The sequence below is a fragment of the Aythya ferina genome (genome assembly GCF_964211825.1).
Source record: "Aythya ferina genome assembly, chromosome: 1".
In the NCBI taxonomy this organism is placed as follows: Eukaryota; Metazoa; Chordata; class Aves; order Anseriformes; family Anatidae; genus Aythya; species Aythya ferina.
This window is the reverse complement of record NC_140296.1, coordinates 73,642,312-73,651,971: the sequence shown is the minus strand read 5'-3', so window position 1 is coordinate 73,651,971 and position 9,660 is coordinate 73,642,312. Positions and strand designations below refer to the sequence as shown.

Sequence of the window (9,660 nt, the reverse complement as noted above, 5' to 3'; positions counted from 1 at the left end):
ATCACCACTGCAATGATTTAAGATGACTAAGTTAAAGTACATTTTTAAGTGGTTAACATCTGAGGTAATTAACTTTATTATGAGAAAGACTTGGCATGATAAATAATCATTCAGTAGCAGTGTGATGGTATAATTTGTAGTATAAACATTTCATTAACTCCAGAATACCTGACACTATTTTCTTGAGAATTTCACTTAATGTTTGTGTCCCTAGTTTAAAAACCTAAAACAAAACCAAAAGCAAACAAAGCAAAACAAAATATCTAACCAAACAAAAACAATACAATTAAGCCTTCGTCTTCTCCCTAAGAAGGCAGATTTTAATGTACATAAATTATTTGTTGAAGGGATATTTGCACAAAGAATAGATCTAGCAATTTCCTGTCATAGTCCTAGCAAGCTTTTTTTCTGATTTTTTTTTTTTTTTTAAATCTGAAATCACATTTCTACTACTCTTTTATCTTATCATGTAAAACATATTTTGATATGTACATACACAAACGTACACAAAAATTTTATGTAAATAAATATATGTAATGGAACTTTCTCAATCCAATTTGTAATCTGCATTTAGATTACCTATTTATCTATTTATTTATTTTTAAGGTGAAGTGAATTAATGCTTCCAGTTTTGTTTTGCCTTAGTTCTCTTTTGAATGCTGTGATTGAAGAAACATCAGCATACTACAGACAGAAAAAGCATTAATCAACTTAATTATACACTGATAGATAATCACATGCATTGAATTCAAGCCTTGAGATACATGGAAGACTTTTTCACAAACTGAAACATATGCCATAATGCAGAAGGTTACAAAAGAAATCAAATAATATGTGAAGCTATAAATGTGACAGAAACAGCCATTTTACTGCTTTCCTTAAAAGCCTCAGAGGAAAATACCTGAAGACCTTCGGGAGATGAATGTAAAAATGATGCTGGGGTACCCCTAAAGGAAGCTAAATGGACCTTTATTTATTTTTTATTTTCCTTGATAGGGAAAGTCAGCTCACTCTTCCTCTCATGTCAAATAAAATGAAAGAAATGGCAACATTTTAATATTGTTTGTCAAACAGAAAAAATCTTCAAACAGCAGTTTAGAATTTCCTTCTGATTGTTTTAATAGGAGGGTAATAGAGCTGAACCTCTGGACCTCTCTGAATGTGAAGAACATAGAATAAGATTCAGCTAGTAATGAACTGAATTTGTACTGTAACGCCTACTATTCCTTCAGTATCACTGGACTTACATGTATATCTATATAGATTGCAAAATTGAAGAATTAAATTGCTAAAATATTTTTGGAAATAATAGTTTGGATGACAGGCTAGTGAACTATAAGAATGTAGGCTAAGTTGTTATCTGGACAAAGCAAGCAGAGACATGTTGTAGGAATGAGTCGGCATGGAGTGGGACTGTACATACAACAGCGTACCCAGTTTATTCCTTAGTTTCTTTTTCCATTTTCTATGAACAGCTCTTTTGTAGTATCCTCAGTGCTTCAAAAACTTTTTAAAATAAAATTATACTTCTTGTCTCAGGAGGTGAAAATATACACTAATTGGGATTATTATGCATGCAACTTCTATAGCTGTCAGTTCCACATTTGAGCTTGCTTTGCTTGAAGAATCAGGCAGCAAAACTATCTCAGCAAACATCCACATCTGTAATGTAAAACATTATTTTAAGCAAAGCTATACTTATCAGTACCACCATACTTCAGAAATAAGGTAAGTTAAGTGCTAAGGAACAGTTTGATACACTGAACTCAATACTGTGGCAAATAAGTCACTGGAAAACTGTTTATTATTCACTCTCTTTTGGATGTGAACAATTCAGATCTTAAGCCTACTTTATGCTGAAAATGATCTTGAGTGTATGGATTATTTAAATGGAAACTTAATGCCCTGGAAGCGAATAATTTTAAATTTCTTTGTTATCTTGTACAAAAGGCTTCTTAAAAAAGAAAATATACATTTAAACTAAAAATAGGAAAGAAACAAGATAGAATAGGATAACAAAACCATGAATCATAGAATCATAGAATGGCCTGGGTTGAAAAGGATCTTAAAGATTATCTAGTTTCAACACCTCTGCTCTGGGCAGGGTTGCCAACTAGCAGGCTTCCCAGAGCCTCATCCAGCCTCCGGGGTGAGGGGCATCCACAGCCTCTCTGGGCAACTTGTTCCAGTGCCTCACCAACTTCTGAGTGAAAAACGTTCTCCTAATATCTAACCTAACTCTCCCCTGTCTTAGTTTAAAACCATTCTCCCTTGTCCTAAATGACATTCCATGAATGTCTGGAATAAATTCTGAAATCTTCCTTCTTAACAGATCTAATTGGAAGAAAAAGGAGTAAGCATTCAATTAGTATTTCTAACCTCCTATAAGTACTGTCCAATCATCAGAAAGGAACGGGTTGTTTGCTTTTCCCCTTCCCCTTTAGTAGCAGACCAAATAAAATAACAGACTATACTGAAAGAAAACATGGCTATGAACTTGATAAAACCTAAGAGTAATAAATTGATAACATCATTGCTATCAGACAAAGTTGTATCTACAGAAAGGTGTTCCTAGAAAGTGATTGCAAGATGTTAACCTACATAAGCTTCTTAAACAGAAAAACCTCCACAATGCTTGTTTGCACTATTCAAAATGAACAGAACTACAAATCTATTTTGCTATTTTATATCATCCATTTGTTCTTCTTCCTCTTGTATTCAGCATTATCATTTAAAAAAGAGGGAGGAAGTAGACTGGGATTTTTGTTGTTGAGAGCTATTCTGTCTTCAGTTAAGTGTAAGGTTGTTGACACCTTGCAAAACATTTTTTTGGTGTCAGCTATTAGGTAGAATTCCTCATATATTAGTTTGGACAGGTAATAATATACTGGAAACAAAGAAACAAACAAAGGCAGCTCCTATAAAAAATAGACAGCTCCTAAATGCTTTTCTTTTATTTATTTTTATTTTTTTTTTCAAATACTTAAATATGGGTGTTTGGTTTTTTTGTTTGTTTTTTCACCTACAGAGATATGATTTCCAAAGAAAGTACTTGGTTTATAATTCAGTTGCACAAGCGTGTTACTATATGGTCATCTCTAGAACTTCCTAAAGGAATTAAAATGTTGTGGGGTTTGTTGTTGTTCAAGCTAACAGTTTTCTCAGAAAGAAAGGAAAAAAAATAATAAAAAACACAAACAAACAGTTATACAAACCCACCACAATGATTATGATTGGTCTTCTTATTACCAAAGCAAGCTACACTGTAAATTATTATTATTTTTGTCTGTTACCATACATGTTTATAAAATGTTGTCTCACTTACCTAGTGGTGCGTTTCCACCTGGAACATAAATCTTTATTTTAGGCTTAAAAAGTAGTGTAAGTTACTTGGTAAAACAAAGTTTTTAAAGGCCAATAGAAAAGACAGGAGTGAGTCTTGCAGGAAACTCAACAGGTGATGTCTTGATCTTGACTTGTGCAAAGGATTTGACACTGTCCTGCACAACATTCTTGTCTCTAAATTGGAGAGACATGGATTTGACAGCTGGACCACTCAGTGTATAAAGAATTGTCTGGATGGTCACACTTAAAGAGTTTCAGTCAGTGGCTTGATGTCTGGGGGAGACCAGTGATGAGCGTTCCTCAGGGGCTGGTATTGGAACTGGAGCTGTTTAACATCTTTGTTGCTGACATGGGCAGAGGGATTGATTGCACCCTTAGCAAGTCTGCCAGAAACATCAAGGTGTGTGGTGCAGTTGACAAAGGATGCCATCCAGAGGGACCAAAACAGGCTTGAGAGGTGGGCCTGTGCGAACCTCATGAAGTCCAACAAGGCCAAGAGCAAGGTCCTGCATTTGGATCAAGGCAATCCCAAGCACAAATACAGGCTGGGCAGAGAATGGATTGAGAACACTCCTGAGGAAAATGACCTGGGCATGCTGGTGGATGAGAAACTCAACATGAGCTGGCAACATGTACTTGCAACCCAGAAAGCCAACCTTGGCTGCATCAAAAGAAGTATGTCCAACGGGTCAAGTGAGATAATTCTACCCCTCTGTTCTTGCAAGACCCCCCACCTGGAGTACTGCATTTAGCCCCACTCCAAAATACGGGGTTAAAGTGAGGTTGGCTACGATAATGAGCAGAGGGCTGGAGCACCTCTTCTATGAAGACAGACTGAGACAGTTGGCATTGTTCAACATGGAGAACAGAAGGCTCTTGGAAGACCTTATAACAGCTTTTCAGGACTTGAAGAGGTACTGGAAACTACAGAAAAGCTGGAGAGGAACTTTTTACAAGGGCATGTAGTGATAGGACAATAGGTAATGGTTTTAAACTAAAAGAGAGTAGATTTAGATTAAACATAAGGAAGAAATTATTCACTATGAGAGTGGTGAGGCACTGGAGCATGTTGCCCAGAGAAGTTGTGGATGCCCCATCCCTGGTAGTGTTTAAGGCCAGGCTGGATGGGGCTTTTAGCAAGCTGATCTAGTGGGTGGCATCGCAGACCATGGCAGTGAGGTTGGAACTAGATCCTCTTTAAGGTCCCTTCCAACCCAAACCATTCTATAATTCTATGCAGCCTTATAGTATAATGTTAAATTTGCGTCCTTCTCTTCCTGAAGAGAATTTCTTGCTACGTATATGTTGGAAGTCTCTTAAATAATTAACTTTAAAAATAAATTCAACAAAAAATGAACTTTAAGGCTCAATTTTTGAAGGAAATGGCATACACTCTGCTGAAGAAAGAGTTAGGAATGCTTTATGGAGCAGAAGCAATCTGCTGCTTTAAGAAAGGAGAACTCCAACCCAACACAATCAAAGCCATGTCCCCACAGTCCCTGTGGAGAATGCCCTGGTGAGTGAGTTGATATGCTGTACTGGCCAATTCTAATGCTTCTTACCTTTTGATTAATCCTAAAACACTTGCATGTTTAACTCTTGTATCTGAAAATAAATAAATAAATAAATAAAAATCAGTGATACTATTGTAAGATACGATTTCTCAATGATCATTGAAAGGTTGACTATTTTAAAGCACCAGCAGTGGAAGTATACGTAGTGTTACTGATGTAAATTTAAGGCTTTTGTACTTGATCATCTCTAAAACAGCTGAATAAAGGAACACAGTTTAATTATGGGAAGAAAATAAAGTTTCTTAATTGGAAACTATGCTAAAAGAATGTGGATCTCATAATTGTGAACTATGCAATTTTAATTTGGTTTTCCACTTGACTAGGGAGGCAACTTCTTTGCTAACCGCAACTGTAGACCATGATAAATAAGTCATTAGAAGAATGTCTGACTTCAGTATGAAATACAATTGTTATAGATTAAATATAGTGTAAAGAACTACTTTTAAGAAGAGGCAAATTCACTTTGAAATTACAATTAGGATTTCTCCTACAGAAGCCAATACTGAATCTAAAACCAAATAAAAAGTCAAACTAAATAAACAATGTCAGCTACTTAATGTAATAATGTACTAAACGTGCATAGAATGACAGAATTGCTAATCTAAACTGGAATTGCAGTCATCAAGGGAGAGGAGAAACAATGAAAACTTTGTTAAAAAGGACTTGTTTGAATCATTCATATTTGGAGCATTCATGGTGAAGAACGGGGTACTGTAAATGTTCCTCTATTGCATGATATTGCTTCCATTCAACTTGCTCAGACTGTGCTCTGTCTGCCTTCAGTTGGGGTAGTTTGTGGTGGCAATTTTATGATGTTATTTAAGTAGAATCTTTGCTTTGCTTCATTCCATTCTAGATCAAAGTATTTCATTGATTCTGTGATTTAATGTCTTCCTCATGTTTACCTAATAGCTTTGAAACTATATTTATTCTATTTGTGACTGCTCTACTATCCAGAAGTTTTGTATGCTGATTGCTATTGCAATTAAGAAGTTATTAAGTGTAGTTTGTGAAATTAGAAAATGGAAAAAGGGATGGAGTTGAACTTCAGAACCTTTCTATCAAATCTCAATTACTTGATTTTCTGGTTTTATTTTGCTACTTCATTCCCTATCTTATTTATTTATTTATCATTTACTTATTATTTTTAATTGGTCTGTAGACAGCTCAATGCAACTTATGCCATGGGTACAAATTTGAAGACTACCATATGTTCTTTCCATCTTTATTTTCCATTACTTAAATAAAGACCTTGGTGTTTATTTTGCAATTGGGAATTAGGCAAATATCTCCCAGTCTTCTCTTGTATATTACTTTAAATTTCTTTTTTTTTTTCTTTAATCACTGTTCTAGTTTATCCAAGAAGTAGAAATCAATGTCTGTGAAACTCATGTTCCCATTAATAAACAAGACTTAACTTCTAGACATACAAACATATACAAAACATTTCCATATACAATTTGAATAAATATTTAATTTTGATTCTTGGAAATATAAAGAATTCTAGAATCATTAAGGTTGGAAAAGACCTTCCAGATCATCTGGTCCAGCCATCCCCCTACCACCAATATCACCCACTAAACAATGTCCCTAAGCACCACATGCAACCTTTCCTTAAACACCCCTAGGGACAGTGACTCCACCACCTCCCTGGGCAACCCATTCCAATAACTGACTGGTCTTTCTAAGAAGAAATTTTTCCTAACTTCTAACTTAAACCTCCTCTGGCACAAGTTGAGGCCATTCCCTCTAGTTCTATCACTAGACTATCAGCTGAGAGAAGAGGCTGACCCCCAACTCCCCACAACTTCCTTTCAGGTAGCTGTAGAATGCAATAAGGTCTCTCCTGAGCCTCCTCTTCTCCAGATTAAACAAAACCAGTTCCTTCAAATATTTCTCATAAGAGGATCCTTCTAGATCCTTCACCAGCTTTGTAGCCCTTCTCTGGACATGTTCCAGGACCTTGATGTCTTTCTTGTAGTGAGGATCCCAAAACTGAACACAGTCCTCGAGGTGCAGCCTCACCAGGACAGTGTACAGATCACCTGCTAGCTACACTACTCCTGATACGAACCAGGATGCCTTTGGCCTTCTTGGTGACCTGGGCATACTGATCAGGTTCACCTGATGTTCAGGTGAGAGTCGACCAACACCCCCAGATCCTTTTCCTCTGCATAGCTTTCCAGCCACTCTGCCTCAGGCCTGTGGTGTTACATGGGGTTGTTGTGACCAAAGTGCATGACCTGTCACTTAGCCATGTTGAACCTCCCATCTGCCTCTGCCCATCAATCCAACCTGTCCAGGTCCCTCTGCAGGGCCTTCCTACCCTCTGGCATATCGACACTCCCCCCCCCAACTTGGCATTGTCTGCAAACTTACTGAGGGTGCACTCAATTCCCTCATTGAAATCATCAATAAAGATATTAAAGAGGATGGCGACCCGTGGAGAACACCACTCTTGACTGGTTGCCAGCTGGATTTCACTCTGTTCATCACTATTCTCTGGGCCCAGCTGTCCAGCCAGTTTTTAGCAGAGTGTACCTGCCCAAGCCACGGGCCTCCAGCTTCTCTGGGATAACAGTGTGGAAGACTGTGTCAAAAGCCTTGCTGAAGTCTAGGTAGACTACATCAACAGCTTTTCATGAACCCGTGCTGACTGGGCCTGATCCCCCATTTGTCCCACATATGCTGTGTGATTGCTTTCAAGATCACCTTTCCTGGCACTGAGGTCTGTAGGTCCTGACAGGCCTGTTGTTTCCCAGGTCCTCCTTACAACCCTTCTTGTTGATGGTGTGTTGGGTCTGTTTGGGATGAAGTCACCTTTCCCTGCAGCAGCCCACACAGTGCTGTGCTCTGCACTCGTAGCTGGAACAGCACTGATATCTCTCCAGTGTCGTGTCCATTGCTGCATAGTGCTGGTACAGCATCAGGACTCCTTCCAAGCCCCCAAGAGCCAGCAGGCTAGGGGTGGCCAAGTGATGGGGAGGGGACATCACCAGGGCAGCTGACCTAAACCAATCAAAGGGATATTCCTTAACACCTGATGTCACACTCAGCAATAAAAAGGGGGGCTCTTGTGGGGGAGGGGGCTGTTCTTCCTGAACAACCACTATGTGTTTTGAGGCCCTGCTTCCCAGGATGTGTCTGAACATTGCTCATCGATGGGAAATAGAGAATTTTTTTTTCCTTCTCTCCGTGCTTCCATGCTGACTTATTGTTTCTTTTGTTTCTTTTTCTCCCCATTCCCTTTCCCTTTAATTAAACCATTCTCATCTCAAACCTCAAGTTCTCTGTGTTGTATTTTCTCCCCCTTCCTCTTAGAGGAGCGGGGGAGTGAAAGAGTAGTTGTGGTGGAGCTCAGCTGCCCACCCGAGTAAAACCACCACAGATGGGCACCACATTAGTAAGTCTCCAGTCATTTGGGACCTCTCCAGATGACGATGACTGCTGATAGATGATGGAAAGAGGCCCAGCAATCACATCTACCAACTCTCACAGCACCCTCGGGTGCATCCCATTGTGGCCCATAGATTTGTGGGTGTCTAGCTTGCCTAAATAACCTCTAACCCAATTCTCTTTAACCTCTACAGGTTTTCCTCTTCCTCTCCTTTCCAAGTCTTCCTCTCTCCAGGAGCAGTAGCACATGAAGGGTAGTCTTAGCAGTGAAGACTGAAGCAAAGAAGGCATTCAATAACTCCACCTCCTCTGTCATCAAGGTACCCACCTCAATTTAGTGGTGCACCCACATTTTTCTTAGTCTTCCTTTTGCCGCTGATGTATTTGAAAAAGCTCTTCTGTTTTCCCTTGATGTTTCTTGCTAAATTTAATTCTAACTGGGCCTTGGCCTTCCTCATTGCATCCCTGCATTCTCTGACAACGTCCCTAGATTCCACCCAACTAGTCTGTCCCTTCCTCCACATCACGTATGCTTTCTTCTGTTTAAGTTTTCCCAAGAGCTCCTTGCCCATCCACACAGGTCTCTTGCCCCCCTTGCTCAAATTCTTTCTCATAGGGATGCACTGATCCTGAGCTTGGAGGAAGTGGTGCTTGAATATAACTCTCCTGGGCCCCTTTCCCGCTAAGGCCTTGACCACGGGATTAGATCCCTGAAGAGGCCAAAGTGAGCTCTCTTGAAACCCAGGGCTGTGGTCCTACTTTTTGTCCTGCTTTCTCCTTGCAGGATCATGAACTACAACATCTCGTGATCACTGCAGCTGAGACTGCCCTCAACCTTCACTTTTCCAACTAGACCATCTCTGTTTGTACCAAGTCCAGCAGCACCCCTCTCCTTTTTGGATCACCTACCTCCTGATCAAGAAGTTATTCTCAATGTTCTAAAGTAACCTCCTGGACTGTTTGTTCTGAGCCATGTTGTCTTCACAGCAAATATTGTGGGGGTTAAAGTCCCCCATAAGAACCTGGGCCTGTGAATGTGAGGCAATTTGCAGTTGCCTGAAGGCCTCATCCACTTCCTCTTCCTGATGCAGTGGCCTATAGTAAACACCCACCACAATGTCACCCCTGTTGGCCTACCCTTTAATCCTCCCCCACAGGCTCTCAATTTATACTTCATCACTTCATGTCGTGTCCTCCCCCCCCACACACACCCTGGCACCCCCCATGCATAGATTCCAGTTGCACAAACTGCAAAGCCATCCATCATGGCCACATTCCAGTCATGAGAGCTGTCCCACCATGTCTCAGGAACTGGAAGACCATAGCCCTGCAATTGCACGCGCAC

At 39.6% G+C, this 9,660-nt stretch overlaps 1 long non-coding RNA gene across 1 annotated transcript; it reads right to left on the bottom strand.

The window, feature by feature from the left end:
* Positions 1-614: 614 nt before the first annotated feature.
* Positions 615-9,307, bottom strand: LOC311429857. The gene is made up of 3 exons (XR_014688416.1): positions 9,225-9,307; positions 4,908-4,950; positions 615-1,662 (listed from the first exon to the last, which is right to left on the bottom strand). It is a non-coding gene; the product is annotated as an uncharacterized lncRNA (long non-coding RNA).
* Between the last annotated feature and the right edge of the window lie 353 nt (positions 9,308-9,660).